At 47.5% G+C, this 27,928-nt stretch overlaps 1 long non-coding RNA gene and 2 other non-coding genes across 5 annotated transcripts in view; 1 reads left to right on the plus strand and 2 right to left on the minus strand.

Moving 5' to 3' along the window:
- Positions 1-27,928, minus strand: part of LOC149461570 (uncharacterized) — a 522,205-nt gene that overhangs the window by 430,020 nt on the left and 64,257 nt on the right. The gene's annotated exons all lie outside the window — the stretch shown is intronic.
- Positions 7,288-7,359, plus strand: TRNAH-GUG (transfer RNA histidin (anticodon GUG)). The gene has a single exon. It is a non-coding gene; the product is annotated as a tRNA-His (tRNA).
- Positions 11,285-11,356, minus strand: TRNAH-GUG (transfer RNA histidin (anticodon GUG)). The gene has a single exon. It is a non-coding gene; the product is annotated as a tRNA-His (tRNA).

Genomic DNA, 27,928 nt, shown 5'->3' on the forward strand with positions numbered 1-27,928 from the left:
GTGGGGGGGGGGGGTTTGGTGTGGTGTTGGCTGGTATCAGGCTCTCTCTGTGGGGGGGGGAGCTTTAGGGTGGTGTTGGCTGGTGTCAGGCTCTCTCTGTGGGTGGGGAGGAGGTTTGGGGTGATGTTGGCTGGTGTTAGGTCAGGCTCTCTCTGTGCGTGGGGTTGGGGTGGTGTTGGCCTGTGTCAGGCTCTCTCCGTGGGTGGAGGGAATTTGGGGATATGTTGGTTGGTGTCAGGTCAGGCTCTCTCTGTGGGTGGGGATGGAGTTTGGGATGGTGTTGGCTGGTGTCAGGCTCTCTCCATGGGTGGGGGGGGTTTGGAGTGGTGTTGGCTGGTGTTAGGTCAGGCTCTCTCTGTAGTGGGGGGTCCGGTTGGTGTTGGTGTTGGCTGGTGTCAGGCTCTTTCCGTGGGTGGGGGGGTTTGGGATGATGTTGGCTGGTGACAGGTCAGGCTCTCATCGTGGGTGGGGGAGGGTTGGGTGGTGTTGGCTGGTGTCAGGCTCTCTCCATGGGTGGGTGGATGGGGTGGTGTTGGCTGGTGTCAGACTCTCTCCGTGGGTGGGGGTTGGGGTGGTGTTGGCTGGTATCAGGCTCTCTCCGTGGGTGGGTGGTTTTGGGGTGGTGTTGACTGGTGTCAGACTCTCTCCGTGGGTGAGGGGGTTAGGTTTGTGTTGGCTGATGTCAGGCTCTCTCTGTGGGTGGGAGTGGGGGTTTTGGGTGGTGTTGGCTGATGTCAGGCTCTCCCTGTGTGTGGGGGAGGGGTTTGGTGTAGCGTTGGCTGGTGTCAGGATCTCTCTGTGGGGGGGGGAGCTTTAGGGTGGTGTTGGCTGGTGTCAGGTCAGGCTCTCTCTGTGCGTGGGGTTGGGGTGGTGTTGGCCTGTGTCAGGCTCTCTCCGTGGGTGGAGGGAATTTGGGGTGATGTTGGCTGATGTCAGGTCAGACTCTCTCTGTGGGTGGGGTAGAGGTGGTGTTGGCCTGTGTCAAGCTCTCTCCATGGGTGGAGGGGTTTGGAGTGGGGTTGGCTGGTGTAAGGTCAGGCTCTCTCTGTAGGGGGGGATTGGGTTGGTGTTGGTGTTGGCTGGTGTCAGGCTCTCTCCGTGGGTGATGGGGGAAGTTTAAGGTGGTGTTGGCTGGTGTCAGGCTGTCACCGTGGGTTGGGGGGTTTGGAGTGGTGTTGGCTGGTGTCAGGTTCTCTCCGTGGGTGGGGGGTTTGGGGTAATGTTGGCTGGTGACAGGTCAGGCTCTCATCGTGGGTGGGGGAGGGTTGGGTTGGTGTTGGCTGGTGTCAGGCTCTCTCCATGGGTGGGGGGGGCTTGGGGTGGTGTTGGCTGGAGTCAGGCTCTCTACGTGGGTGGGGGGGGTTTGGGGAGGTGTTTGCTGGTGTCAGGCTCTCTCTGTGGGTGGGGGTGGAGTTTGGGATGGTGTTGGCTGGTGTCAGGCTCTCTCCGTGGGAGGGTGGGGGTTAGAGTGGTGTTGGCTGGTGTAAGGCTCTCTCCGTGAGTGGGGGGTTTTGGGGTGGTGTTGACTGGTGTCAGACTCTCTCCATGGGTGAGGGGGTTAGGTTTGTGTTGGCTGATGTCAGGCTCTCTCTGTGGGTGGGAGTGGGGGCTTTGGGTGGTGTTGGCTGATGTCAGGCTCTCCCTGTGGGTGGGGGGGGTTTGGTGTAGCGTTGGCTGGTGTCAGGATCTCTCTGTGGGGGGGGGAGCTTTAGGGTGGTGTTGGCTGGTGTCAGGTCAGGCTCTCTCTGTGCGTGGGGTTGGGGTGGTGTTGGCCTGTGTCAGGCTCTCTCCGTGGGTGGAGGGAATTTGGGGTGATGTTGGTTGATGTCAGGTCAGACTCTCCCTGTGGGTGGGGGGGGTTTGGTGTAGAGTTGGCTGGTGTCAGGATCTCTCTGTGGGGGGGGGGAGCTTTAGGGTGGTGTTGGCTGGTGTCAGGTCAGGCTCTCTCTGTGCGTGGGGTTGGGGTGGTGTTGGCCTGTGTCAGGCTCTCTCCGTGGGTGGAGGGAATTTGGGGTGATGTTGGTTGATGTCAGGTCAGACTCTCTCTGTGGGTGGGGTAGAGGTGGTGTTGGCCTGTGTCAGGCTCTCTCCATGGGTGGAGGGGTTTGGAGTGGTGTTGGCTGGTGTAAGGTCAGGCTCTCTCTGTAGGGGGGGATTGGGTTGGTGTTGGCTGGTGTCAGGCTCTCCCTGTGGGTGGGGGGGGGGGTTTGGTGTGGTGTTGGCTGGTATCAGGCTCTCTCTGTGGGGGGGGGAGCTTTAGGGTGGTGTTGGCTGGTGTCAGGTTCTCTCCGTGGGTGGGGTGGTTTGGGGTAATGTTGGCTGGTGACAGGTCAAGCTCTCATCGTGGGTGGGGGAGGGTTGGGTTGGTGTTGGCTGGTGTCAGGCTCTCTCCATGGGTGGGGGGGGCTTGGGGTGGTGTTGGCTGGAGTCAGGCTCTCTACGTGGGTGGGGGGGGTTTGGGGAGGTGTTTGCTGGTGTCAGGCTCTCTCTGTGGGTGGGGGTGGAGTTTGGGATGGTGTTGGCTGGTGTCAGGCTCTCTCCGTGGGAGGGTGGGGGTTAGAGTGGTGTTAGCTGGTGTAAGGCTCTCTCCGTGAGTGGGGTGGGGTGATGTTGGCTGATGTCAGGTCAGGCGCTCTGCGTGGGTGGGTGGGGTGGTTGGGTAGGTGTTGGCTGGTGTCAGGCTCTCTCTGTGGGTGGTGTATGGGGTAGTGTGGGCTGGTGTCAGGCTCTCTCCGTGGGTGTGTGGTGTTGGCTGGTGTCAGGCTCTCTCTGTGGGTGGGGGGGTTAGGTTGGTGTTGGCTGGTGTCAGGTTCTCTCCGTGGGTGGGGGTTTGGAGTGGTGTTGGCTGGTGTCAGGCTCTCTCTATGGGTGGGTGAAGGGATTGGGGTGGTGTTGGCTGGTTTACGGCTCTCTCTTTGGGTGGGTGGGGGGTTTGGGGTGGTGTTGGCTGGTGTCAGGCTCTCTCCATGGGTGGAGGGGTTAGGTTGGTGTTAGCTGGTGTCAGGCTCTCCGTGGGTGGGGGGTTGGAGTGATGTTGGCTGGTGTCAAGCTCTCTTCGTGGGTGGGGGGGTGGACTTTGTGGTGGTGTTGGCTGGTGTAAGGCTCTCTCTGTGGGTGGGTGGGGGGTTTGGGGTGGTGTTGGCTGGTGTCAGGCTCTCTACATGGGTGGGGATTTGGGGTGGTGATGGCCGATGTCAGGCTCTCTCCGTGGCTGGGGGTGGGGGGGTTTGGGGTGGTGTTGGCTGGTGTCAGGCTCTCTCCATGGGTGGGAGTTGGGGTGGTGTTGGCTGGAGTCAGGCTCTCTATGTGGGTGGGGGGGTTTTGGGTGGTTTTGGCTGGTGTCAGGCTCTCTCCATGGGTGGGTGGGGGAGGGGGTTTGGCATTGTGTTGGCTGGTGTCAGGCTCTCTCTGTGGGTGGGGGGTGGAGTTTTGGGTGGTGCTGACTGGTGTCATGCTCTACCTGTGGATGGGAGTTAGGGTGGTGTTGGCTTGTATCAGGCTCTCTCCTTGGGTGGGGGGGTGGTGTTAGCAGGTGTAAGGCTCTCCCTGTGGGTGGGGGTTGGGGTGGTGTTGGCTGGTATCAGGCTCTCTCCTGGGGTGGGGGGGGGGGTGGTGTTGGCTGGTGTCAGGCTCTTCCTGTGCGTAGGGGTTGGGGTGGTGTTGGCTGGTATCAGGCTCTCTCTGTGGGTGGTGTTGGCTGGTATCAGGCTCTCTCTGTGGGGGGGGGGAGCTTTAGGGTGGTGTTGGATGGTGTCAGGCTCTCTCTGTGGGGGGGGGAGCTTTAGGGTGGTGTTGGCTGGTGTCAGGCTCTCTCTGTGGGTGGGGAGGAGGTTTGGGGTGATGTTGGCTGGTGTCAGGTCAGGCTCTCTCTGTGCGTGGCGTTGGGGTGGTGTTGGCCTGTGTCAGGCTCTCACCGTGGGTGGAGGGAATTTGGGGTGATGTTGGCTGGTGTCAGGTCAGGCTCTCTCTGTGGGTGGGGTAGAGGTGGTGTTGCCCTGTGTCAGGCTCTATCCATGGGTGGGGGGGTTTGGAGTGGTGTTGGCTGGTGTCAGGTCAGGCTCTCTCTGTAGGGGGGGGGGGTTGGTGTTGGTGTTGGCTGGTGTAAGGCTCTCTCCGAGGGTGATGGGGGAAGTTTAAGGTGGTGTTGACTGGTGTCAGGCTCTCACTGTGGGTGGGGGCTTTTGGAGTGGTGTTGGCTGGTGTCAGGTTCTTTCCGTGGGTGGAAGGGGTTTGGGGTAATGTTGGCTGGTGACAGGTAAGGCTCTCATTGTGGGTGGGGGAGAGTTGGGTTGGTTTTGGCTGGTGTCAGGCTCTCCCCATGGGTGGGTGGCTGGGTGGATGGGGTTTGGGGTGGTGTTGGCTTATTTCAGGCTCTCTCAGTGGGTGGGGGGGGGGGGGCTTAGGGTCGTGTTTGCTGGAGTCAGGCTCTCTACGTGGGTGGGGGGTGGAGTTTGGGATGGTGTTTGCTGGTGTCAGGCTCTCTCCATGGGAGGGTGGGGGTTAGAGTGGTGTTGGCTGGTCTAAGGCTCTCTCCGTGGGTGGGGGTTGGGGTGGTGTAAGCTGGTATCAGGCTCTCTCCGTGGGTGTTATTTGGGGTAGTGTTGGCTGGTGTCAGGCTCTCTCTGTGGGTGGGGGGTTTTGGGGTGGTGTTGGCTGGTGTCAGACTCTCTCCGTGGGTGAGGGGGTTAGGTTTGTGTTGGCTGGTGTCAGGCTCTCTCCGTGGGTGGGGGTTTGGGGTGGTGTTGGCTGGTGTCAAGCTGCCTCGGTGGGTGGGTGGTGTGTGCTGGTGTCAGGCTCTCTCTGTGGGTGGGGTAGAGGTGGTGTTGGCCTGTGTCAGGCTCTCTCCATGGGTGGGGGGGTTTGGAGTGGTGTTGGCTGGTGTCAGGTCAGGCTCTGTCTGTAGGGGGGGGTTGGGTTGGTGTTGGTGTTGGCTGGTGTAAAGCTCTCTCCGTAGGTGATGGGGGAAGTTTAAGGTGGTGTTGGCTGGTGTCAGCCTCTCACCGTGGGTGGGGGCTTTTGGAGTGGTGTTGGCTGGTGTCAGGTTCTTTCCGTGGGTGTAGGGGGTTTGGGGTGATGTTGGCTGGTGACAGGTCAGGCTCTCATCGTGGGTGGGGGAGAGTTGGGTTGCTGTTGGCCGATGTCAGGCTCTCCCCCTGGGTGGGTGGCTGGGTGGATGGGGTTTGGGGTGGTGTTGGCTGGTGTCAGGCTCTCTCCGTGGGAGGGTGGGGGTTAGAGTGGTGTTGGCTAGTGTAAGGCTCTCTCCGTGGGTGGGCGTTGGGGTGGTGTAAGCTGGTATCAAGCTCTCTCCGTGGGTGGTGTTTGGAGTAGTGTTGGCTGGTGTCAGGCTCTCTCCGTGGGTGGGGGGGTGAACTTTGGGGTGGTGTTGGCTGGTGTCAGACTCTCTCCGTGGGTGAGGGGGTTAGGTTTGTGTTGGCTGGTGTCAGGCTATCTCCGTGGGTGGGGGTTTGGGGTGGTGTTGGCTGGTGTCAAGCTGCCTCCGTGGGTGGCTGGTGTGTGCTGGTGTCAGGTTCTCTCTGTTGGTGGGTGGAGGGTTTGGGTAGGTGTTGGCTGGTGTCAGACTCACTCCGTGGATGGGGGTTTGGAGTGGTGTTGGCTGGTGTCAAGCTCTCTCCGTGGGTGGGGGGGTGGACTTTGGGGTGGTGTTGGCTGGTGTCAGGCTCTCTCCGTGGGTGGGGTGGTGTTTGCTGGTGTCATGCTCTCCGTGGGTGGGGGGGGGGGGTTTGGGGTGATGTTGGCTGGTGTCAGGCTCTGTGGGTGGGGGGGTTTGGGGTGATGTTGACTGGTGTCAAGCTCTCTCCGTGGGTGGGTGGTATTGGCTGGTGTCAGGCTCTCTGCGTGGGTGGGGGGGTTAGGTTGGTGTTGGCTGGTGTCAGGCTCTCTCTGTGGGTGGGGGGGGTGGACTTTGGGGTGGTGTTGGCTGGTCTCAGGCTCTCTCAATGGGTGGGAGTGGGGGGGTTTGGGGTGGTGTTGGCTTGTGTCAGGCTCTTTCCATGGGTGGATGTGGGATTTGGGGTGGTGTTGGCTGGTGTCAGGCTCTCTCCATGGGTGGGAGTGGGGGGGTTTGGGGTGGTGTTGGCTGGTGTCAGGCTCTTTCCGTGGGTGGATGTGGGATTTGGGGTGGTGTTGGCTGGTGTCAGGCTTTCTCCATGGGTGGGAGTGGGGGGGTTTGGGGTGGTGTTGGCTGGTGTCAGGCTCTCTCCATGGGTGAGAGTGGGGGGGTTGGGGTGGTGTTGGCTTGTGTCAGGCTCTTTCCGTGGGTGGATGTGGGATTTGGGGTGGTGTTGGCTGGTGTCAGGCTCTCTCCATGGGTGGGAGTGGGGGGGTTTGGGGTGGTGTTGGCTGGTGTCAGGCTCTCTTCATGGGTGGGAGTGGGGGGGGTTGGGGTGGTGTTGGCTGGTGTCAGGCTCTTTCCGTGGGTGGATGTGGGATTTGGGGTGGTGTTGGCTGGTGTCAGGCGCTCTCCATGGGTGGGAGTGGGGGGGTTTGGGGTGGTGTTGGCTGGTGTCAGGCTCTCTCCATGGGTGAGAGTGGGGGGGTTGGGGTGGTGTTGGCTTGTGTCAGGCTCTTTCCGTGGGTGGATGGGGGATTTGGGGTGGTGTTGGCTGGAGTCAGGCTGTCTCGTGGGGGGGGCATCCTATTTCTGTGTTGCCTAGAGCAGTACAAAACCTAAACACACCACTGGGCAGAGCTGGACTGGAGTTTCAGAAACAAGATGCATTTTTGTTTTACTATTTATTGTTTTTAAATCAAAATGGAGTTCCGCTTTAAGTAATTGTATGTGGTCCACTTCTGCAATATTACAGGATAAATATGATGAATGAGCTGTCACCATCAGATAGGATTCTGTCACATGTAGGTGACCGTCTGCCTTCATGTCATAGTCATGTCTCTGGAGTACATAGAGGATATAAGGCTGGAAAGTTCCCCCCTCCTGACGTCACACCAGTGTCTGTGAGAAGACACAGTGCTGCTAGAAGGAGGAAGCATGTTTATGCAGCAATGAGGAGTGTACTGTCTGATGAAGTCATTGAGTAATATTTTTTTACAGCCTAGTTATAGCATTGTCCTCACTATGTACAAATCGATGTGAACAAAAAATCCTGAGGAAACGAACCGCTCACTGAACATACTATCTGGAAATATGAAACAGAAAGGCGGAAGAGCCTGCTTTAAAACCTGATTGGTCACCTAGAATTGGTGACGTGAATTTCCCTTGCTTTCTCCTGCCCTCAGAAGCTGCAGTTGCTCGTACTTCCCTGGTGGCTCGCCGTGATCGTATAGTGGTTAGTACTCTGCGTTGTGGCCGCAGCAACCTCGGTTCGAATCCGAGTCACGGCAGGAGTGAAAGTCTCCTCTCACGGCAAGGGGAAGGAAAACTTTTTTAAATGTGATTAATAATTTTATTCATTTAATTCCTTTCTTCTTGATGGAGACACTTGTTCTGTATACAGTTAAATAAAACAGATGGAACAATGGTTTATGTGAATCAACGTCATATATCATTTCAGGGCGGGCACTAACACAGTTCATTTTCACATGTTGTGTAGTTTTAAGGTCGGTCACACCATAGGAATGCAGTCCAGATGTGTTCTGGATACGTTTTCGCATGTGCGTTTTTGTCATGTTACGGTGCGTTTTTAATGTGTTTTGGTTAATTTTTTCCCCTCTCTGTCTTCAATTTAAATAGGGACATGTGCATTCCAGTGCGTTTTTGATGTGTTTTGGTGCATTTCAGTGCGATTTTAATGCGGTTTACCGCATTTCGATACAATTTTGTGCAGGAAAAATGCAGCCTGTTCTACTTTACGCACTGGAACTGCAAGCACTGGCGTGAACAATGATGTTGACAACCATATATCCTACTTTCTGTGCGTTTTGCATGCAAAAAAAAAGTTCCCTGAAACGCATGCAGTGTGAACCGGTCCTAAAAGCAGAACTCCAGTCATAAATAATTTTTGTGTGTAAGAAAACGTACCTCTAATGAGATGTATGCCATGGTCGAGATTGTTGCCCTTTTTTGTAACCACTTCAGACATTTTTTGAAAGGGTGACAGACTTCAATACCCAAAATTGTCCATAGAAGACAATGCAAAAGCCTTTACAGGTGATTGGCATAGAGCTGACCATGGATGATGGCACTAGAATTATTGCTCTCACGCTGATGTTTGCAACGATAACCTCATACGTGTTGCGCAATTGTTTTCATATATGATAAGTAGACTTTAAGGGCCGGTTCACACTATAGAAACGCGTTCTGGATGCGTTTTTTCCGCATACACGGTTTTGACACGTTCCTGTGCATTTTTTATGCATTCCAGTTCCTTTTTTCCCCTTTTGTCTTCAATTTAAATAGGGACATGTGTGTCCCAGTGCATTCTGATGCGTTTTGATGCATTTCAGTGCATTCCGGTGCATTTTTGATGCGTTTTGCCACGTTCCACTACAGTTCTGTGCAGAAAAAATATAGGCATGTCAGGCATTTTTTTCTGCAGAAATTCTCCTCTGCTGAACCCGCAAGTGATTTTTTTTTTCTGCCTCTAACCGCTCCTACCTCTAAACACCTGTAAACATGCATATTCACATAGGCTAACATGGAGAGGTGTTTAGAGGCAGAAAAAAAGCCAAACACTTGTAAAAGCGACATTTTAATGCCAGTGTGCTTGAGGCCTTACACGGTTACATTCCAGGCATGCCTCTGGCAGGGGCGGACTGACCATCTGGAAACTCAGGCACTGCCCGAGGGCTCGGGGTCAGTAGGGGGCCCCATGAGATGCGCCTGGTACCTTTTTCATAGGCTTTTTTGAGTTTGGGCAAGGACACAGGGGCCCCATGATCCCCTATTGCCCGGGGGCCCCATGAGTTGTCAGTCCACCCCTGGCCTCTGGTGATAACTGTCTCGGACACCAACACGTTTATGTCAGCTCTCAACCAATCTATCAAGCCCTCAAATGGCTGGTCACATGTGCAGCACCATGACAACTGCACATCGAAACAGAGGCTGATGGCGCTGCCCTTGGCAGCTAAGAGGGTTTAGTTCCACTTTGTTTCAAAGTTGCCATGGTGCTGCACATGTTACCCTGTTTGCCCCATTGCCCTGAACTAAAGTAACCCAACCACCCCCTCCACATATCCATATTTACCCGGCTCTGGTGACCATGGTATCCTGGCTGCACCTGCACTTACGGCCTCATAGACATCTATGGGGGTGTGTCCTAAGCCCTGAGGTAAGAAGGGAGGCTAACAGAAAGCTCCGTAGAAGTCTTGGGGGCTGTAATGTGCAGGTACGGGCAGGATGTAAACAAACACTGGAGGCTGTAGTTGTCAGATCCAGGTAATATGCATCTGTGAAGGGTGCCCCCTCCACAGATCCATATTTACTTGGCTCTGGTGACCATGGTATCCTGTCTGCACCTGCACTTACGGCCGCATAGACATCTATGGGGCTGTGTCCTAAGCCCTGAGGTAAGAAGGGAGGCTGACAGAAAGCTCCGTAGCCGTCTTGGGGGCTGTAATGTGCAGGTACAGGTAGGCTGTTAACAAACATTGGAGGATGTAGTTGTTGGATCCAGGTAATATGCATCTGTGGAGGTGGAGGGTGCCCCCTCCACAGATCCATATTTACTTGTCTCTGGTGACCATGGTATCCTGGCTGCACCTGCACTTACAGCTGCATAGACTTCTATGGGGCTGTGTCCAAAGCCCTGAGGTAAGAAGGGAGGCTGACAGAAAGCTTCATAGAATTCTTGGGAGCTGTAATGTGCAGGTACGGACAGGCTGTAAACAAACACTGAAGGCTGTGGTTGTCAGATCCAGATAATATGCATCTGTGGAGGGAGAGGGTGGGTTACTTTAAGTCAAGGCAAACAAGTCAAGCCCACTTGGATTAAGTTAATTTAGCCTTTAAAGCCCCTCTACGGGACAAAAATTTCTGCCCTCCCACCCTCCTCTGATTCATTTAGTTAAAAAAAACTGGCTAACCACACTGCCGACCAAAGTCTTCTCTTCTGTTTACTTCACGGAGGGGTCCTTTTTCAGGTGGACACTTCTTACTGGATAGCCACTGGTGGGGTCCTCTCAGGGGAAAGAAAAGGACAGCATCATTGTAGGAAGATGGAAGGGGACCATTGCAGCTCTGGATTAGCAGTCCTCTGCACCGGAACTGGCAGCAGAGAGGGACCTGGACGGGGGACTTAAGTAAGTGGGAGAATTACTATTGGGTTAGAGGGAGGTGGGAGGGAATTAGGGTGAAAAAACTGTTTATGCCTTGCATGGGGCTTTTAAATCTATCTTCTCATTCATGCTGGATAGCAGGGGCGGACTGACAACTCATGGGGCCCCCCGGGCAATAGGGGATCATGGGGCCCCTGTGTCCTTGCCCAAACTCAAAAAAGCCTTTGAAAACGGTACCAGGGGCATCTCATGGGGCCTCCTACTGACCCCGGGCCCTCGGGCAGTGCCCGAGTTTCCAAATGGTCAGTCCGCCCCTGCTGGATAGTAAGGCCTTCGCTATACTTCCAGCCCAGTACAGATAAGAGTGCTGTGGCCAGGGGCGGACTGACAACTCATGGGACCCCCGGGCAATAGGGGATCATGGGGCCCCTGTGTCCTTGCCCAAACTCAAAAAAGCCTATGAAAAAGGTACCAGGGGCATCTCATGGGGCCCCCTACTGACCCCAGGCCCTCGGGCAGTGCCCGAGTTTCCAAATGGTCAGTCTGCCCCTGGCTGTGGCTCTCATACAGGAAAGCATTAGTGTTGTTTATCTGACCCTCCTCTCCCTTCAGCCATTCACAGAACCCCTTGTATATGATCAGGGGCGGACTGACAACTCATGGGCCCCCTGTGTCCTTGCCCAAACTCAAAAAAGCCTATGAAAAAGGTACCAGTGGCATCCCATGGGGCCCCCTACTGACCCTGGGCCCTCGGGCAGTGCCCCAGTTTCCATATGTTCAGTCCACCCCTGTATATGATGAATAGTTCACAGTATAGACAGCACTGTAAATAAATGGGTGAATGGGGGTATAGGAGGGGATAATGGGGGTGCAGATAAAAGACACTTAACACATCTCTTTGAGAACTGTAGCTCTTATATCTATAGCTGGCTGGAAGTGAGAGCCCTGCTAAGTGGCATGAATGAGCGTATATATCCAATATATTTGGCACCTGAAAGTAGATTTTTAAACTAAAAGTATAAAACAAAAATGAGATGAAAATATTAAGTGCTAAAAGTAGAGCCCCGCTGCCGTGAGAGGAGACTTTCACTCCTGCCGTGACTCGGATTCGAACCGAGGTTGCTGCGGCCACAACGCAGAGTACTAACCACTATACGATCACGGCGAGCCACCCCAGAGCTCTGAGTTTATGGCAGTCCATGAACCTACTTGATACAATCATCATAGGGAGCTTGGGCGACACCCTGTGGTCACTAGAAGGAAGTTACATTTTGGTGTGGAAGTGCTTTTACTTTAGCTGGAACTAATACGTTTTCTGACTATATGTTACCATTGTGCACTCTGTAAATCATTTTTAAGCCATTTTTAACTACTAATTTTTAGTTGATGCAGTGCATTCAGCACAACATTCCCTTGTAGACATTCAATACATAAAATAGCCTACAGAATGCTATTGAGCTCTATCCTTCTAATTGTTAAAGAATAATCCCAAATTCTGAGCTGTCACCAGAATGGGAATAGACGATGTAGATTCCAATGAGGACACCAGTCCTGGTGATAAAGAGGGATTTCCTCACTTTCTGTTGTGGGACAGGAAATGTATTTATTTCTGGTACTTATATAACGCCATCAATTTACGCAGCACTTTACATATATATTGTACATTCACATCAGTCCCTAACCCTCAAGGAGCGTACAATCTAAGGTCCCTAACTCACATTCGTACATACACATACTAGGGCCAATTTAGACAGGATCCAATTAACCTACCAGCATGTCTTTGGAGAGTGGGAGGAAACCGGAGTACCCGGAGGAAACCCACGCAAGCACAGGGAGAACATGCAAACTCCAGGCAGGTGGTGCCGTATTATTAAGATAATCTCCCTAATAGGGCAGGGATGTAAAAAAAAAACTGACGGGGTTATAACCCTCTGCTACTGTATTCAAAATGAAAAAAGTTTTGTCTTTAGTTCTACTTTAACCACTTGCCCTCCTGAGGATTTACCCTCCTTCCTGACCAGGCAATTATCTGCGTTATGGTGCTGCCTTACTTTAAATGACAATTGCGCGGTCATGCAACACTGCACCCAAATGAAATTTACGTCCTTTTTTCCCACGAATTGAGCTTTCTTTCAGTGGTTTGATCGCCTGTGCGTTTTTTTTTTGCGCTATAAAAAAAAAAGACCAACAATTTTGAGAAAAAAAAACAATATTTTTGACTTTTTGCTATTAAACATGTCCAGTAAAAAAATAAAATTTCCTTATAAAATCAGGCCAAAATGTATTCTGCTACATGCCTTTGCTAAAATAAATTCCAATATGTGTAAATTAATGGATTTACGTGAAAGTTATAGCGTTTACAAATGGCGGTATATATACTGAAAATTTTTTTTGTATTTTTTATTTTTACTAGTAATGGCAGCGATCAGTGACTTATAGCGGGACTGCAGGATGGCATTATGACACTGGGGGGGGGGAACTGACTTGGTGTCACTGACATCCCCAGTGATACCAATACAGTAATCAGTGCTAAAAAAAACCACTGACACTGTACTAATGGCACTGGACAGGAAAGGGTTAACATGAGGGGCAATCAAAAGGTTAACTGTGTGCTGGGTGTGTTTTACTAGGGGGCGGTGTCAATGTGCTTCACTGTATGCACACTGCTTTTCCAACAATGGACAGGCCATTGAAGCCTATGGGTGACATCACCACTCTAGGCTTTACTAGCTGTAGTCGGAACTCTTTCTGCTCTTCACTGTAGCTGCAGATAGCTGACAGGGGATCACGTGACCAGACAGGAGCAGACAGAAAATAGGTATCTAAATAGTATCTAAAAAAAAGTAAGTTGCAATATTTAAATATTTTTGTTTTAAGTTCTGCTATGTGAATGTGGACATGGTATCCCAATTTGGCTGTAAAAGTGGAAATACACTTTTATGGCCGCACCACCAGCCACTCTGTTCTCTTGTCAGCAGCAAGGAGAGGATAGTAATAGTCAGGGCTTGTGCTACTTTACTCCTCCTCGCACATATCCACTTTCCCCTCTAATTTTCCACCCTAGCACAAATTCTTTCCCCAACATCCCCCCTCATAGTATAAATTCCCCAATCCTGCCTCCAAGCACAACCCCTTCCAAATTTCCCCTCCTAGCACAACTCCTCCCAGTCCCCCTCTCCTAGAACAAATTCCCTCCCCCAATCCCTTCTCCTAGCACAAATTTCCCCCGAATCCCCTATAGTAGCACAAACCCCTCCAAATTACCCTTCCCAGCACAAATCCTTCCTCCTCACCCAAATCCCCCCTCTTAGCACAACCCTTTCCAATCCCCCTCTCCTAGCACAAATCCCCCCCCCAGTCTTCCCTCCTAGCACAACCCCCCAATCCCGTCTCCTAGTACAAATCCTCCTCCCCCAAATCCCCGTTCCTAGCACAAATCCCCCCCCCCAATCCTCCCTCTTAGCACAATCCCCCAGTCCCCTCTCCTAGCACAAATTCCCCCCCATCCCGCCTCCTAGTACAAATTCCCCCTAACCCCCTCTCCTAACACAAATCTCCCCTCCTAATACAAATTCCCCCATCCCCTCTCCAAACACAAATCCCCCCAATCCCCTCTCCTAATACAAATCCCCCCCCAATCCCCTTTCCTAACACAACCCTCCAATCCCCTCTCCTAGCACAAATACCCCTCTCCCCAATCACCTCTCCTAGCACAAATCCCCCCCCCAAATCCTCCCTCCTAGCACAGCCCCCTAATCCCCTATCCTAGCACAAATTCCCCCCATGCTACCTCCTAGTACAAATTCCCCCTAACCCCCTCTCCTAACATAAATCTCCCCTCCTAATACAAATTTCCCCATCCCCTCTCCAAACACAAATCTCCCCAATCCCCTCTCCTAATACAAATCCCCCCCAATCCCCTTTCCTAACACAACCCCCCAATCCCCTCTCCTAGCACAAATCCCCCCTCTCCCCAATCACCTCTCCTAGCACAAACCCCCCCCCCCAATCCTCCCTCCTAGCATAACCCCCCAATCCCCTCTCCTAACACAAATTCCCCCCATGCTACCTCCTAGTACAAATTCCCCCTAACCCCCTCTCCTAACACAAATCTCCCCTCCTAATACAAATTCCCCCATCCCCTCTCCAAACACAAATCCCCCCAATCCCCTCTCCTAATACAAATCCCCCCCCCCAATCCCCTTTCCTAACACAACCCTCCAATCCCCTCTCCTAGCACAAATACCCCTCTCCCCAATCACCTCTCCTAGCACAAATCCCCCCCCCCAAATCCTCCCTCCTAGCACAGCCCCCTAATCCCCTATCCTAGCACAAATTCCCCCCATGCTACCTCCTAGTACAAATTCCCCCTAACCCCCTCTCCTAACACAAATCTCCCCTCCTAATACAAATTTCCCCATCCCCTCTCCAAACACAAATCTCCCCAATCCCCTCTCCTAATACAAATCCCCCCCCAATCCCCTTTCCTAACACAACCCCCCAATACCCTCTCCTAGCACAAATCCCCCCTCTCCCCAATCACCTCTCCTAGCACAAACCCCCCCCCCAATCCTCCCTCCTAGCATAACCCCCCAATCCCCTCTCCTAACACAAATTCAGGTTGTTTACCCTACCTCATCCAGTGACCATTCATCTCTCAGCAGCAGGGAGCCAGGGAATAAATCAAGCACTGAACATGCCGATTTAAAACCAATCCTGTATCATCTGCTTTATGTTGAATCACTCCACTGACAGGAGAGGAGAGCACAGCCTGCACCTCTCACCTCTCTCATCATTTCTAGTTTGCAGGCTTCCCTGCTCCAGGCTGCTCTCCCCTTGTCCCTGCTGTGAGTGCAGGGATGGGGAAGGCACTCAACAGGCAAGCACAGCTTCCATGGAAAAATCAGCCTGGGGGAGCACAACTGAAATCTGAGGGGGTTTAGCCCACCAGAGCACCCCCTCCAGATCCGGCCATGGCGGAGAGTAGGGAAACTAGTGGCCATGACTGTGCCTTTAGAAAATTGGAGATTTCATGCAATTTGTAATCCAACGGTGTCACCTTTGATTTCAAAATTTGACCAACCAAGCCTTTAATTTCACCTCATGTTGCAACAGAAAAGAATTTTCGTGGCCAAGAATTTTGTTTTCTTTCCAGGTCATAGCTCATGCTCATTTCTATTTCAATCACATTTCTCACATGAATCTCCCATCATTGATTAGAAATTTGTTCTTAGAAAAGATTTTCGAAAGAAAATTGTTTCGGAATTCGACCCATGTATAGCCAGTAGAGATGAGCGAATCGAACTTGGCGAAGTGGAATTCGTTTCGAATATCAGGAAAAATTTGATTCGCATCGAATCCGAATTTTAGCAAACTTCGGGTGCATGAATCGAATTTTCCCCGATCAGCCGGCAAAAGTGTCACTGCAGAGAGCTCCGCTATTTCTGACAGTTCTGACAGTTCATTTACAGCGGTTGAAACATTGTATCTATTTGTTTCCATTTAGGATACAGATGTTTTTATTCGGAAATAAATAGATACAATGTTTCAGCCGCTGTAAATGTGAAGGAACTGTCAGAGAACTGTCAGAAATAGCGGAGCTCTCTGCAGATACACTTTTTGCTGTACTGGAATTCTTCTTCTTTTCATTCTTCTTCTTCTTTTCATTCTTCTTCTTCTTCTTCTTTTCATTCTTCTTTTCATTCTTCTTCTTCTTCTTTTCATTCTTCTTCTTCTTCTTTTCATTCTTCTTTTCATTCTTCTTCTTCTTCTTTTCATTCTTCTTCTTCTTCTTTTCATTCTTCTTTTCATTCTTCTTCTTCTTCTTTTCATTCTTCTTCTTCTTCTTTTCATTCTTCTTTTCATTCTTCTTCTTCTTCTTTTCATTCTTCTTCTTCTTCTTTTCATTCTTCTTTTCATTCTTCTTCTTCTTCTTTTCATTCTTCTTCTTCTTCTTTTCATTCTTCTTTTCATTCTTCTTTTTCTTCTTTTCATTCTTCTTCTTCTTCTTTTCATTCTTCTTTTCATTCTTCTTCTTCTTCTTCTTTTCATTCTTCTTCTTCTTCTTTTCATTCTTCTTTTCATTCTTCTTCTTCTTCTTTTCATTCTTCTTCTTTTCATTCTTCTTCTTTTCATTATTTTTCTTCTTCTTTTCATTATTCTTTTCATTCTTCTTCTTCTTCTTTTCATTCTTCTTCTTCTTCTTTTCATTCTTCTTTTCATTCTTCTCATTCTTCTTTTAATTCTTCTTTTCATTCTTCTTTTCATTCTTCTTCTTCTTCTTTTCATTATTCTTCTTCTTCTTTTCATTCTTCTTTTCATTCTTCTTCTTCTTCTTTTCATTCTTCTTCTTCTTTTTATTCTTCTTCTTCTTTTCATTCTTCTTCTTCTTCTTCTTTTCATTCTTCTTTTCATTCTTCTTCTTCTTTTCATTCTTCTTCTTCTTTTCATTCTTCTTTTCATTCTTCTTCTTCTTCTTTTAATTCTTATTTTCATTCTTCTTTTCATTCTTCTTCTTTTCATTCTTCTTCTTTTCATTCTTCTTTTCATTCTTCTCATTCTTCTTTTAATTCTTATTTTCATTCTTCTTTTCATTCTCTTCTTCTTCTTTTCATTCTTCTTCTTCTTCTTCTTCTTCGTCGTGCCCCGTGACTGCCCAAATGAGTGAAGTGTGCAGTGATTCTAAGATCGACGGCACTCATCTGCATGTCATACTGACTGACAGTATTATTTCTCTTCCCCAGCAGACTCCAAGGGCATTTAAATTAAAGGTACAGTGTTCTGCACTAATATAAAGGCTCTCTGAAGCCTAGAAACCCTTTTAATAAGTTAAATTCGCGGCGAATAAATTTGCATCAAATAAATTTGCATCGAATCGAATTTCTCCCGCAAATTCGGCGAATCAGCCGAATCGAATTTTTGAATAATTCGCTCATCTCTAATAGCCAGCTTTAGTTTTGGTTTTTTTTTGCATTCATCCAGATGGCTGAACAAAAAAAACTAACAGATTCCTCAATCCACACAAGTGAGATGGATGGATGGATGGAGGAATCCTCCCTGCTGTGTCGTATTCTGAGAGTGGGACTCCTTCACTGTCAGAACACATTGATCGGCGCTGCAGCCAATCAGCTGCAAGCCACTGATCGAAGAAGGACCCTTCGACAGGAGCCAATATAGGGGTTAAAACACGCAGTTAGCAGGTGATATAACACCTCCTCACCACCTGTTAATTGCTCTCTGAAAGAGGAACCACTGTGTATCACTTTTCAGAGGATAATGCTAGTTTAAACAAGCTCTTAAAAGTGATTGTAAAACTCAGACATGAAATATGAACAAAGCATATCCCTCTATAGTGTGTTACTGTTTCAGTCTGGGGCACTAAGTGGTATTTCTTTCTGCTGTCTCATTCTTCTGCTATCTCCATGAGTCACAGGTTTTCCTGACACCAAAAGGCAAAAAGTTGACAGGGGACTGTAGAGGACAGATGAATATAGATAAACATGTACAACTTATGTGAAATGATATGTTTCATCTCTGTGTATCACCTGAGACCAGTCACTTCACTGGGTATATATAAGGGTTTACAACCAATTTAAATGGAAAGGCTCATCTGAATATGTTACCATGTGTATATCATCATGGCAGTAGTGCTTTGTAAAGTAGTGTCCACAAAGCTGGATGGAAAGCCAATTCTACAAGAAACTGGAAAATAAATCTCCAACTTTGATAAAAATGTTTGTAAAAACTATGCATTGCAGAGTGAACCTTCTTCGGAAAGCGGTATCCTGAAGCTCCTTCTGTTTGCCTCTCCAACCAGCAGTCTTCCTCTGACTTCATTACGTACCATGCGGGGACAATAGTTCTGCATTGTGCTCAGGGCCAGTGCTAGACTACTTTGCACCCAAGGCAAGACCAGCTACTTGTACCCTCCCCCCCCTTCAAAAAAAAACAAAAAACCTTCGCCTGTAGTTCTACTTCACCCCTTCTAGCAAACATCCTGTTTTCCCTCAAATTTACCACCATAGCACAAATAATTTCCTCCAAATGCCCCCTCCTAGCCTAAATACCCCATTCCCACCTCCTAGCACAAATCCCTCTAAATCCTCCTCCTAGTACAACCCCCTTTAAATTACCCTTCCCAGCACAAATCCTTCCTCCCCTCCCAATCCCCTCTCCCTAGCACAAATTCACCCCCCCCCCACAACCCCCTCTTCTAGCACACATTTCCCCCAATCCCCTTTCCTTGCACAAATTCTCCCCTCTTATCCCTCCGTTTAAGCACAACCCATCCCAATTCCCCCTCCTAACACAATTCCCCCCATTCTTCCCTCCAAACACATCCCCCCAATCCCCTCTCCTAGCACAAATTCCCCCCCAACCCCCCCTCCTAGTACAAATCCCCCCCAATTCCCTCTCCTAACACAAATCCCCCCCATCCCCTCTTCTAACACAAATAACTGCCAATCTCCTCTCCTCTTCTAACACAAATTCCCCCCCATTCCCCCTCCCAGCACCAGTCCTCTTCCTTCAATCCCCCTACCTAGGACAAATTCCCCCAAATCCCTCCTATAGCTAAACCCCCTCCAAATGACCCTTCCCAGCATAAAATTCCCCCATTTTACCCAATCCCCCCCCTCCAAACTTCTCTCCTACTCCTAGCACATATCCCCCTATTCCTTCTAGCACAAATCCCCCCCCCCCCCCAAACTTCCCTCCTACTCCTAGCACATATCCCCCTATTCCTTCTCCTAACACAAATCCCCCCCCCCCAAACTTCCCTCCTACTCCTAGCACATATCCCCCTATTCCTTCTCCTAGCACAAATCCCCCCCCCCCAATCATCCCCATTACCCATCACAGCACAAGTAGCTCCTACCTCCTCCTGCACAAACCACTCCTCTCAGCACAAGTGATTGTTACCCCTCCCCCTCCCTTTCATTGTGCACAGTTCCCGATCATGGCAGAGAGCAGGGAAACCAGTAGCCATGGCTGTGCTCCAGGTAGCAGTGCACCTTAGGCTTCTGCCTAGTTTTCCTAGTGGTAGCACTAGCTCTGATTGTACTTGAGAACAATGAGGGCCCACCCATAACCCAGAAGTAGAGAGTGCCCAAAGGCTACCAAACTGAGGTAGGTTTTACAGCTTATTCAGGTTAGCTGCTGTAGAGGGAACGCTGTGGTTGGTCACATGACTTTGACAGGGTCGTGTGATTAATCTCTCCTTCCATTTTTTTCTTCCGATGATCTAGTACTCTGTTTGTCTTTTGGTGCCAAGGCAAGTGAAGCACTAAACACATATGTCAAGTATATTGTTGTGTTCTATAAATATGCATTTTTTTAAGGTAGTGGTAAGGCTGCTTTAGGGCTCACTCACACGGACGCTCAGTCCCATGCAGAAGGCAGAACTGCTTATTTACTTTTTTCTTTAATTACTGAGCTGACTGCATTCAACCCATGGAAAGTGCTTAGGGGCACATTGTATAGATTCACCCACACAGGGTACACAAGGACAGGTGCACATACTGGGCACAGAGCCTGTGAATCCAGCTCTGTGCACCCATCTCTGCACACCTGTCAAACTCAACTGTGCGGGTGAGTCTGTACAAGTGATACACTCCCATTTACTTTCTATGGGCTGTCTGCATGCAGACCAGTAGTTAAAAAAAAGTCCACAAACAGCTCTTGCATATGAATCAGCACCCGTGTGAATGAGCCCTTGTACATGGAATCCTAGATGTCTATATATTATTATTATACAGGATTCATATAGCGCCAACAGTTTGCTCAGCGCTTTACAATATAAACAGTACTTTACTTTACTTGTTTGGGAGTTTCAAGCAGAAACATAGAATTTAAAATGCCTTTAAAATTTAAAACAAGTCTTGTTTAGCCGCTTCCCTACCGCCCTATAGCACAAATACTGCTATATACATTTCCGCCCTATTCGCACCACCATTGGCGGCTACGGCTGTCAATCACCGGGTCCCAGCCAGAGGTTCCCCGCTGGCACCTGGCAATCGCTGAAGAACACTGACAGAGGAGAGATTTGTATGTAAAGAATACAGATCTCTCCCGTCAGCTCCAGCATTCTGCTTTGTTTTGCTTTGCAAAGGAGAGCAATAAAAAGCAGCATGCTTACACAGTAATTCACACACAGCACACCAAAGTACAATATAGTTCTCCTCTCTGTCAGCTCGTGCACAGCCCAGCCATCTAAAGCAGTGTGATTACAGTGAAGCACACACAGAGCTTACAGTGAAATAGCACACAGTTAACCCTTTGATTGCCTCAGATGTTAACCCCTTCCTGCCCAGTGTCATTAGTACAGTGTCAGTGCTTTTTTTTATTTTATTTTTTTATTTATTTCAGGTACTTATATAGCACCATCAATTTATGCAGCACTTTACATACATATATTGTACATTCACATCAGTCCCTAACCCACAAGGGGTGTACAATCTTAGGTCCCTAACTCACATTCATACATACATATACTAGGGCCAATTTAGACAGGAGCCAATTAACCTACCAGCATGTCTTTGGAGTGTGGGAGGAAACTGGAGTACCTCGAGGAAACACACACAGACAAAACATGCAAACTCCAGGCAGGTGGTGTCATGGTTGTGATTTGAACCAACGACTCTAGTACTGCCAGGCGGAAGTGCAAACCACTTAGCCACTGTGCCACCCACTGACACTTTATTAGTGCCACTGGAGATGTCAGTGAAAGCTTGTCTGTTCCCCCGCAGTGTCAGAATGCCTGCCGCAGTCCTGCTATAAGTCGCTGATCGTTGCCATTACTAGTATAAAAAAAAATTCCAGTATATATACCATTTGTAGACGCTATAACTTTCACGTAAACCAATTAATTTACATGCATTGAGATTTTTTTTTAGCAAAGAAATATAGCAGAATACATTTTGGCCTAAAGTTATGAAGACGTTTTTTTTTTTATTATTTTTTTACTGGCTATGTTTTATAGCAAAAAGTCCAAAATATTGTTTTTTTTTTAAATTGTCAGTCTTTTTTTGTTTATAGCACAAAAAAACAGAAAATGCAGAGGCAATCAAATACCACAGAAAGAAAGCTCCATTTGTGGGAGAAAAGGACATCAATTTTATTTAGGTACAGCATTGCATGACCGCACAATTGTCAGTTAAAGTACCACTGCGGCATTTCGCAAAAAATAGCCTGGTCAGGAAGGGGTAAATCCTCTGAAAGGCAAGTGGTTAAATTTTTTTTCTTAGTGAATATTAGTTTATTATATATATAAAATCAATCCAATCAGTATATCATTCTCTCATTCTCCAATAGCAAATCACATGAATGCTGAATTATAGAACGCTCCAACAAGCCATGAGATGTCGCTGTTGATCTATGTTTGAGTCTAGGAAGATTACTCAGCAGATGTGTTTATTCCAAGTAAAAAAAAAATGCTGGAACTGCCTGATATAAATCAATATCACTTTATTCTATCTCTGGCAGGAGGCCTTTATGGCTGAAAAATATGCATGCTATCCGCATAGGTTTTAATATCCTTTATTAGTAAGTATACAGTTGAAGCTGCTGTGCCTAGTGAAAGAGTAATCAGGTTAGCCAGCTGTCACAAGTCTAGAAGGGCTGTTCTAGTACTGCATTCTGCAAGTATGCTCTAGTTCCCTAAATGTTTTGCTAAAATGGGGTTATACAACCAGTCCTTTTATTATTGTGACTTATAAACCCATTTGATCTCTGTATTTACAAGTCAACTTGGATCACTGTGCATATGCTGCAGGCCAGATCAAAATTATTCTTCTGAACTGCCTCTGGACAAAGTATTCCAATTTTCTTGTAAACTGATACTCGCAGAGACATAGCTTACATGTTTTCACTTTTCTCACATTTCATACTTTACTGTGTGGGGATGATACCAAGATAAGCAATGTGCAACAATGTCAGTGTACAGGCTACTAGAGTCTAATAGAAAATACGCTCAATTCACTAAGCTTTACACAAGAATAAAGAATGTTTTTTTCAGCCATGAGATTGCAAATTTTCAAATCTCATTGGACTCAAGTGAACATAACTGTCACACATTTGAAAATTGGGTTTTTTTTTCCTTGCATGTTAAAGTGATTGCAAGCCTCAGACATGAAATATGAACAAAGCATATAGTGTGTACTTGTGTCAATCCAGAGAACTAAGTGTAATTTCTCTCTGTTGCCCCATTCCTCTGCTATCTGCATGAATCATTTCTGACAAGTTTCCCTGACACCAAGAGAAAAATGGGGACCTCTAGAACGCAGCCTGTGATTGACAGCCTCAACTCTGTTCCTGTGTGTTGTGTGAAGGGGGTGTGTCCCTTCCTTCCAATCAGCTTTCAGAGCTCTCCTTACTGAGCTCTGCAGAGTGAAACCTCAACTCCCCACCCCCTGCTTTTTGGAAGCTCAGATAAGCTTTATAAATGTTGCACTTTGTACCCATGTAGAGAAGAGAAGACTACAGATAGACAGGTACAACGTATGTAGGAGTATTTGTTTAATCTCTGTGTATCACCTGAGGCCAGTCACTTCATTGGGTATATGTAAGGGTTTACAACGACTTTAACTTTGTGAATTGAATCTATGAGGGTCAATTCACAAAGCCAAAACACCAGGACATGGATCTTTATTTTTTTTTTAACAATTTCAAGACCGCACTATTTCTGACATTTCTCACATACATGTAAAAATGCAGCTATGATACTGGTATAACCATTTTCTGACCAGCGATTGGGAAGTGGTTAATGACAGTTATTTCCAGCTATGTCCAATGATATTTGAAAATTAGTCACATAACAGAAAATAAACATCTTTATACTTGTGTAAAGTTTTGTGAATTGAGCCTATAATGTGTAATGCAAATGCTGACATGCACATTGAGACCGGGTTCACACTAATGCGGTGCTGGACACCGCATGCAATTCGCAGAGTAATCGCACAGCATTCCTGTGCAAATTACATGCAATATCTGTGCAGTGCGATTTGAGCCATACATTTTATATGGCTCAAAACGCATCACATCTGCACCAAAAAGGTGCAGGACTCTTTTTTTACCCGCACCTGAATTGCATTGAATGGGTGTTCTCAACCATGCAATGTGATTTCTGATCTTTCGGGGGGGGTCATAAATTTGACATTGATATTCACGCCAGATTGCATGAACCCCATGCGATTGCAATGTGGTGCAGGAAACGCACAGTATTCTCAGCGTTTCTCGCACTGCATCAGTGTGAACCTCGCGTAAAGGTAAAGGAGTGGCAAAGAATCTAATTCACCTCTTTATTATATTTCTAACTATGCATGGGGAACAATTGTTCTCTGTTGGTAAAGCAAAGATAAACTGACAAAGTACTTTCTATAGCTATAACGGCAGTTCCATCCAACATGTGTTGAAAAGCAGACATATACACCATAATAAGAAAACAGCTCTTGAGGGTGTGATTGTGCTAAGGTGAATCCATATATAGCCAGTTATATAGATAAAATAAACCTGGAATAAGAGCAATATCAATGAAATTTGAGACTTTGAAATTGAAAGTCCAGTTTAATAATTATAATGTATAATAGTATATGCAAAATTATAAAATACACAGTAAAATAATGCATTGTTGCATTATTCAAAATAATTATTCTTTTACATGTAAGGCCCCATTCACACTTGATTGTCTTGTAGCTTGAAGCTTGAAGCTCCAATCAAATCTCATGGTTTTCAATTGAGCCTTTTCCTACCTGACCGTAGTATCACTTGTCGATTGAAGGTTGTAGCTCAAAAAAGTACTTGATCTTTCTTAGAGCTAAAAGCTTCCAGCTCTTTTGGCCTGAGTAGACTTAAAAAAAAGCATCTAAAAAGTGTTTTTTTCCCTAGTGACTTGTTTTTCATTGGCTAAAAATAATTTTTAAAAAGCACTCAGGCTGCAAAATGCCTGTACAAACACTCCAAAAAGAATCTGTATGATGACCAAAGATCAATGGCTCAAGTGTGAATGCAGCTTAGCTGGGAATATCACAGTGGTCTCCAAATGGAGGTTGATGTGGTTAAAATATGATCAATGTGCTCACAAGAAATGTTTTTTGCTAATATAATAACTCCTGATCCTTGTTTAATTTTCGGTCCTGGGCATCAGAAATTATGGAAGCTGATTGACAGTTATGAACAATATAAACATTTTCTAGTCATACCTCCAATGCGTTTGCCATCAAGCACCTTCATCAAGACCATGGTTATAAAACAAGATTACGGTATTTAGATTAGATCGACACATTGCAAAAAACATATTTTTTAAGTCATAGTGTATTTTAAAGTGAGTATGTACTTTCCCAAGAGGGCAAAAATAACAGGCTCATGTGACAGGCGGAAATGTCAATTTTCCTATATTTACATTTATCACACTCTCTTGCCACTTGGTCCTCTAACAGACCACCTGGGATTCCTGTGTAAGTTTTGATTTGCTGCGCAAGTCAAAGCTCCTACAGGACTATGGCATGTTCATTTTTCATTTAAGGGACCAAAAGCTGCATTGTGGTTAAGTTTGAGGAGTCTCAAGTGTTTCACTAAACGATTAAGTATTCCTAAGTTTTTTAGTCAGTCCATCAGCTTCTAGGAGGCAGGGGAGCATGTGACCTCCCTATATGATAGTTCTCAGACCTAAGCAGGCCAATCTCCAGGCCTTTACACTGTTACATAGAAAGGGGGGGTGTCAGTGACATCAATCTGTCAGCTTCTAGGTGGCAGGGGACCATATGAGCTCCCTATATGACAGTACTAATGTCTAAGCGGGCCAATCTCCAGGCCTTTATACTGTCACATGGGGGGTGTCAGTGACATCAGTCTGTCAGCTTCTAGGTGGCAGGGGAACATGTGACCTCCCTATACGACAGTTCTCAGACCTACGCAGGTCAATCTCCAGGCTTTTACACTGTCACATGGGGGGGGGTGTCAGTGACATCGGTCTGTCAGCCTCTAGGTGGCAGGGGGGCATGTGACCTCCCTATATTACTCTTATTATTATTATTATATTATTATTATTATTATACAGGAGTTATATGGCGCCAAAAGTTTGTGCAGCACTTTACAATATAAAGGGAGACAGTACAATTACAACACATTTCAGTACAGAAGGAATAGGAGAGCCCTGCTTGTGGAGATTACAATCTAAAGGAAGTGGTACAAAAGGTGATAGCTGTGGGGGATGATCTGATGGAGGTGGCTCAAGTACAGTTCTTAGGTGGAGGTGGGGTAGGCTTCCCTGAATAAGTGAGTTTTCAAAGATCGCCTAAAGGCAGACAGGGTGGGGGCTGACCGGACATGCTGTGGTAGGGAGTTCCAGAGGATGGGAGAGGCTCTGGAGTAGTCCAGGAGGCGAGTGTAGGAGGAGTTGACGTGGGAGATAGAGAGCAAGATGTCTTGGGAGGAGTGGAGCAGGCGATTTGGATGATATCTGCGAATGAGGTTGGTGATAAAGCTAGGGGCAGTATTGTGGATAGCTTTGTACATTGTGGTTAGTATTTTGAATTTTATACGTTGGGTTAGTGGAAGCCAGTGAAGGGATTGGCAGAGAGGGGCAGCAGTCGCTGATCGGTTGGTAAGGTGTATGAGTCTAGCAGCAGCATTCATAATAGAATGAAGGTGGGATAACCTGTGTAACGGTAGACCATTGAGGAGGGAGTTCCAGTAATCAAGGTGGGATATAACCAAGGCATGGATAAGTTGTTTTGAGCTGTCATTGGTCAGAAAGAGGTGGATTTTGAAAATGTTGCGGAGGTTGAGGCAGCAGGATTTAGCCATTGCTTGGATGTGGGGCCCGAAGAGGTCAGAGTCTAGGATTACACCTAGCACCATGGCATGAGGGGAAGGACCATTGGTTGTGCTGTTGATCTTAATGGCAAAGTCGTGAGTGGGGGATCGGGGAGGAGGAAATATTACAAGCTCAGTTTGGAAAGATTTAGGGGGGTGGTGTGACATCCATACTGATATGTTGCTTCGTGAATTTGTTATACATAAGGAGATGAAGGGGGTGAGCTGGGGAGTGGAGAGATAGATCTGAGTGTCATCAGCATAGAGGTGGTATTGAAACCCATGGGAGGTTATCAGTTGGCCCAGGGAGGTGATGTAGAGAGAGAAAAAGAGAGGCCCAAGGACAGAGCATTGGGGTACCCCAACGGAAAGAGGAAGAGGAGCGTAGGAGTTGTTGTTGTATATGAAGCTGAAAGTGTGCTGAGAAAGATAAGAGGAGAACCAGGAGAGAGCATGGAGGCCAACGGAGTGGAGTTTACTGAGGAGAAGTGGGTGGTCAACTGTGTCAAAGGCAGGAGAAAGGTCTAAGAGTATGGAGTAATGGCCAATAATAACTATATAATAGTTCTCAGGCCTAACCAGGCCAATTTCCAGGCCTTTACACTGTCACATGGGGGGGACAGTGATATCAGTCCGTCGGCTTCTAGGTGGCAGGGGAGTATGTGACCTCCCTACACGGCAGTTCTCAGACCTAAGCAGGCCAATCTCCAGGCTTTGACACCGTTACATCAGTGACATCAGTCTGCCAGCGTCTAGGTGGCAGGGGAGCATGTGACCTCCCTATATGATAGTTCTCAGGCCTAAGCGGGCCAATCTCCATGCCTTTACACTGTCACATGGAGGAAGGTGTCAGTGGCATCAGTCCGTCAGCTTCTAAGTGGCATAGGAGCATGTGACCTCCCTATGTGACAGTTCTCAGGCCTAAGAAGGCCAATCTCCAGGCCTTTACACTGTCACGTGGGGGGAGGTTGTCAGTGGCATGTAAGCTCTTACACTAACGCCAAAGCTTACTCCTGCACCAGGAGATAGTAAGGGAGCATGGATCAGTGGGTATACCTTACAGAATGGTCAGGTGACAGTGTCACTTAAAGGTCGATGTATAGGTTCACATTACATTTTGCACACATACTACATTTTGCAGCATAATAAAAGCTAATAGAGTTGGTCCTTTTAACACTGTTCTGTCTCTGGACACTGCAGAAAATCATTCAATACAGAGAATCCTAGTGTGCATTTTCTATTTTCATCGTAGTTCACATTATTCTGAACATTTGATATTAAATATATTACGGTACTTTGTATTATTATCAAAATGCTGCCTGTCCAGGCAATATTGTGTAGGTGTAAGAGTCAATTCATATGTTCCCAAAAACATATTTTATATTAAAATGGTGCAAAACATTTTTGGTTAATCTTTATTTGCTTCAATAGTTTTTGTTGTAGTTGACAAGGTTTGTATCAATCTATTTGTCTGAACAGTTTCTGCCAGGATGAAAATACTGTTTCTATTATATATACTGTGATAGTATTCTGCTCTTTGAATCAGCACAATTTCAGTGAACAAATTGCAGTCATTTTGCAATGTATAATAACCTGTTAGATGTATTGATCTAATGTATTGAGGCTAGTGGTAAAATTGACCAGTCACTTCTTTTTTAAATATATCCCATCTTATTCAGTTGGCATAGCTGGGAAGAAAATTGTTTTATCAGTGAGAAAAAAAAATTGAAGCTAATATTTTCCTGGTCGGGCTGGTCAGGAAGCCCTATGAATTTTCACAGAAACACTTCAGTGTTTGTAGTCCTCATATTTGCTTCACCATCTGTGAAATGACTACTCCATCCTCCACAGCTGAGAGTCTGTACAGCAGCATCTGCAGCTTATTCACACAGTGCAGCTATTCTTGTACAGAAGCATGTTGACTAAG

This window comes from Staurois parvus, unplaced genomic scaffold (assembly GCF_062004578.1).
Source record: "Staurois parvus isolate SC_StPar_1 unplaced genomic scaffold, SC_StPar_1.0 ptg000198l, whole genome shotgun sequence".
NCBI lineage: Eukaryota > Metazoa > Chordata > Amphibia > Anura > Ranidae > Staurois > Staurois parvus.